The following is a 5,707-nucleotide window of genomic DNA, read 5'->3' on the forward strand; positions in this document are numbered from 1 at the left end:
ACACGAAACGCCATACAGCACCACACTAAAACTTATACGAACAAAATATAAGAAATCTGTATAACAAATTTATACAACAAATGTGTATAGCCCACCCAAGCAAACACTAAGCGTTACACAGTTATTAGATGGTGATTTCAATGCTGCACACATTTATGGGATTACATTAAATACAATCCAAAAGGCAACCAACTTTACAAACCACCATCAATACATACTTCTAAACGACCCACCATATCACACACGACATGGCAACTCAGTTTTATGCAATGCGGCACCTAACCTCATACTGACAAAAGGCCCAGTACAACTTACCAGGCACAACACTACCAAAGTAAAAAAAAAATTATGGGGTTTTACGTGCCACAACCAGTTCTGATTATGAGGCACGCCGTAGTGGGGGACTCCGGAAATTTGGACCACCTGGGGTTCTTTAACGTGCACCTAAATCTAAGTACACGGGTGTTTTCGCATTTCGCCCCCCCATCGAAATGAGGTCGCCGTGGCCAGGATTCGATCCCGCGAACTCGTGCTCAGCAGCCCAACAGCCAGGGCAGTGGCACGTGCACATATAACAGCAAAAACGTTTTCAATCCAAAAATACATAAGCATCTGCTGCACCTTTCGGAAGCGAGACAGGCTGATTAAACGCTGGAAAAGAAACAAGTGCATAGGCGAGTAAGAAGACGCATCGAATACATCAATAGAGCAATCGCAGAGTACTACGATCAGAGTAGAGTACTACGATTTAGGAAGACTGCAACTCAACATGCGATAAAGCAAACAATGCATTACACCTAGCGACCACTTGGCACCTTCCAAGAGCACAAATAGATTCCACGCAAACTAAGAATGAATCCACTAAAAGGATTATTCAGCTCATTAGGACATTTTAAACGAAGCATCAACTCATCAATGAGCTTAGACGCACGTACAATGCCACGCCAGCAGCGCCCCTATACCGAGATTACACGGGTACCACTGCAACTAAGCCATCCTTCACGGATTAAATCACCTTACAGGAACATAAACATGCAATTACAAACGCTAAAGGAAACACATGCCCTGGATCAGATAAGATCACCACAGCTCAGCTACGTAACCTTACTGAAAAAGACTACGAATGCCTGTTAAAACGACTGAACGAGGCATGGGAAAAAGGCACATTACCAATGAAATTCAAACAGGCCACTATCACATTGGTCCATAAACCAGGCAAGTCACTGTCAATCAAAATGCAACAGCCCATCTCCTTAACTTCCTGTGTAGTAAATGTAATGGAACCTATTGTACTTACAAATCACCTGAAAAAAAGGCAATACTAGCCGCATAATATAATAGGATACCGTAAACATATATTAACTTAGGATGCATTATTACAATTGCAGCACGAGATAACTGGTGAACCATGCAATCTGCAGCTAAACGCGATTCTAGCAGTATACAAAAAAAGCTTTTTACAATGTGGCTCAGGACGCCATGCTACAGTAATTCTGGCCCTAAAATTTACAATCAGGTCAGATACTTCTTGAGTAATCGCACATATAAGTTTAGATTATCTAACATCACATCGGTGAACTATCCCCACCCACTAAGGGGTATACACAAAGGATCAGCCATTTCACCAACGCTGTAATATGTTACCATGCGTCGCCTACACCGAGCGTATATCAAAAAGCGTGCTGACATGTGACATCTATAACCCTAACTGACAAAGAATTTGTCTTTTTGAGCGTCACCTGATGTTGTTAAGATACGTAGGAGTTCTGTGTATATATATATTTTTAAAATGTCTTTATTATTTTTATTTTTATTTCTATTCCGCATGCTCTTGCACATGCTCACTTTAGTCAGACTGGGTATATATATGTGTGTAATTTTCCCTCCTAAAATAAACTGAGTTGCGAGTCAGCGCCTGTCTGTCACCTTCGCCTTATTGTCTTCGTTTCTTGTGTGCGCGCTGCAGTTTCAAGATGAATAGCTACCAACTCGCCCAACTTTCAGTACTTTTACACCGAGCGCTAGAAAAACTAACGAACATAAATTACACCATATAGGCGATGACATCACAATATGGATAAGCAAGGGTTCTGCGGGACACATACAGGATACACTACAATCAGCCCTGAATATCACTCAAAGCACAGTTAATGACATGGGGCTCCAATGTGCCCCCGAAAAATCTTAACATTTGGTGGTTCATGATCCCAGATGGTCACCAGCGACAATTGTCTTAACGAACAAGGGCGCACCAGTAACAACCACACAAGATCAAAGCCGTAGGCCTGCTCATAGAAAAAGGCGGAGGTACAGGAACGACGATGCAGCATGTGCTTAAACGGGGTGATCTAGTGCGCAAAACGGATGCCCAAATGCGCAGTCACAAAAATTGCCATGCGACTACCGACCTCTGCAAGCACAGTGCTCCTACGAATATGGGTGGACACAACACCGTAGAGGAGTTGTGCGTGGCTCTCAACAGGTGCCAAGGAGTGTAGCGGATGAAACACGGGATACTTACACTGAGCAGAATAGGGGACAAATTACCACTTATCCACCGACAGCCATAACGCATATACCTCTCAAAGTTTGAAATACACATAGCGCCCCTACCAAGACACATGCACCCAGTAACAGATAAACAACAAAGAGAGCAACGAACCGGAGACTACAACATATACTTGGCGAGACATCCTAATGAAACATATTAATACGTGGACGCAAGCACTAACGGTATCCGGATCAGCAAAGGCAGTTGTGACCCAATCGCTGCACACCGCACACACAGACGCAATACCTATTAATGAGCCTGTCACAGCATAACTCCAAGCAATAGCATATGCAATCCAACCCCTGCCAGCACATCAGCCACACATGAAAAATTTTTTCACAGACTAACTAGCAGCCTTCTGCCAACTACATCTTCACAAGCTGGTAGAAATAATCGGGATACCTGGCCACGCAGGATAGACCCAGACTTCCCGCAGTCGTGACCCAAATGCGGAGCCGATTCATGCTCTTTCGACCACATGCTGTGCCCAGCCCTAGAAAACTCTACACTTGCCACCAAGGAACGGTTGGAGGAATTCCTCAGAAGCGAGAAGCACCACATCTAGCTCCAGGCAGTCTAGAGGGCCAACGACATCGCAACGGGATTTCTCGCCCCGGTGCCATCGTGGGCGGAGCCATCGACTTGACCTAAGGGAGCCTTGGGCTCCCCTGGGCTACAGTTTTTCAGGACCAAAAAGGTTCTTGTCACCGTCACCTGGCCACGGAGGAGTGCTGGGGAATGAACGGGAGAATCAGCTCGCCTGTGATACATTACGTCAGTCTCCCAGAATTACCGGGCTAAATTCAGATGGAATATTGGTGAGTTCACCGTAACTGGAGCCCCACAGAAAAGCAAGAGTCCTTCCGCAGCGACACGCAGACTTAACACGTGAAGAGGGCACATTAATACGACAGGCACGTACAATTACCTTACTAACACCAGCAAGTAGAGACCAGCTACGTGGACTATTTATTGAGGACAGCTCCCCCCCCGCCTTGTCAGCGGTGCGGTGGATACCCTACTGTGGTATCGGGTCTCGCACGGTGAGGCGGCCGGACGCGAGACCTACGTGGTCAGACGGAACGTCAGACGGAAGCTCGACGGATTCTTCTGCGGGTAATGAACCAAGTGACGGTTGCATGTGAAACGGGAGGAAAGACCTAAGTTGCGGGAGACACAAAAGTTTACGGAATGAAAATGAAAAGTTATGTAGTTATACAATATCTAAATGCGTAAGCACTGCAAAAGACAATTTAGAGAGACTTGAAATAGATGTTCATCAAAAGTCGCAGCCATTTCACTCTGTGAATGTCGGCTAGCACTACTAGCGGTGCTGTAAAAGAACTGCACAAAGATCAATATATGCACCAAGACGGCAGTCGCGCGGTCGCGTTTAGCCACGTCACGAATGTTCGCAATCGGTGATAGGTCTCAAACCCCTTTCGTCACACACACGACAACTGAAGCCAAAGGTTTTGTTCACGAAGTTTCGGCAGAATCGCGTATCCGTACCACTGCAAGTGTCAGCCTTCCAAGCGTGGTACCTCCGTCGTTGCGCCGCATTAATCACTATGCGATCGGGGAGGCTTTGCGCTCGAGCCCACCGCTTAGGAGCGGCCTCTTGGGCACGGTCCTCTCTGGTTTGTGCCGCCCTCTGTTCTCGCTCACGCTCACGTCTGCGGTCCCGAAATTGGGCCTCGTGAGCAGCTTGTATGTCTGTCCGGAAAGCCCCTCTAAAATATGCGTAGGCACGCTTGTGCACATCCAATTTACTGGCCTGGTACCTACGTCGCTTCTCCGCATTCTCTACCGCGATGGATTATTTTTGCTGGCTAATGTATGGGCTAAATACACTAGCAGTTTTCATTAAAAGAAAGTACACCTCATTAGGACATATGCACATCGCGTAAGAGAAAGGGTCTCATTCTAAACTTGCCAAATTGAAAAGCGTTAAGTCACCGATGTCTGGCAGCTCTATGGCCTTGAAAAAAATATGCGTTTGATGAAGTTGTAAGTGAACTGAAGCTTTTTTGAGAGCCACAATACGTGACGGTATCTACGTGGTATCGAGAGCTGACTTTAATGTGCATGGCAACAGATGGCAGCCCTGCTGCACATGCGTCCGGTTAATCCCGGAGGGCAAACATGACACACAGGCAGAATAAATGGCATATTCGACGGGCTGTCTGTGTCATTTTGTTTATGCGCAACCAGAGAAGTGGCAGAAACACAAAGCGATCTAGACATAGAGGATGCAATCTGTTGCAATGTGTTGTAGAGGGTAGTATACTGCTCGTGTAAGCCGAGGCTATCGCAATATGGCATCTGAAGAGTACGAATGAATAGCGCTCGATTGATACCCTGTGAGGTATTTGTGTTTGAACGAAGCGCTTTCGAATTCACAGTCAGCTTTCGGCCTCAAGAGGATCGCCAAGGCATGCACGGAGTCGGAAAGGAACGAGGACGCCAACGTTTCCGAAGACCACGTCCAGCCTGAAGGCAAGTTGCCGGGAAGACATCCAAAGCTAGAAAATCGTGGTCGCCTTGGTCTTGTTTTCAAGTGCTCTAATTTTTATGTATTCGTGTTTCCTGGAATTTTACTAAAATTTCTGTGTAATTTTTACGGCACTAATCAATTGTAAGATGACTACCGCTATATAATAATAATAATAATAATAATAATAATAATAATAATAATAATAATAATAATAATAATAATAATAATAATAATAATAATAATAACACCACCACCTTGGTTATTTCCACCGACGATGGAGGAGACTGCGGGTAAAAGTCGCCTGAGGAACAAGCAACTTGACTGAAGCCCGCAGGCACCTCTAGACATCGTTATTACTTTAACATCACTGTTATTTGTGACATCACGGTTGGCACTCTGCTGTTGAGCACAAAATCGCGCACTAGATTGCCGGCCGTGGCGTCTGCATTTCGCTGAACATGAAATGCAGGAACTGTGGTGTTGTTTAATGTAGCGTGGCGTTAGGAGCACGGAGGTGGTCGAAATATTTCCGGAGCACTCGTCTGTCGCGCACCTCTGTTCAATTTCGGGGCGTTGAAGCCCAGAATTTTATTTACTTTGAATGCTGCTCGTACCGGCACGGTTCATTGAAATATGATGTTTGGAGCTTCAGCATAGAA

This window comes from Dermacentor silvarum, chromosome 7 (genome assembly GCF_013339745.2).
Source record: "Dermacentor silvarum isolate Dsil-2018 chromosome 7, BIME_Dsil_1.4, whole genome shotgun sequence".
Taxonomy (NCBI): Eukaryota; Metazoa; Arthropoda; class Arachnida; order Ixodida; family Ixodidae; genus Dermacentor; species Dermacentor silvarum.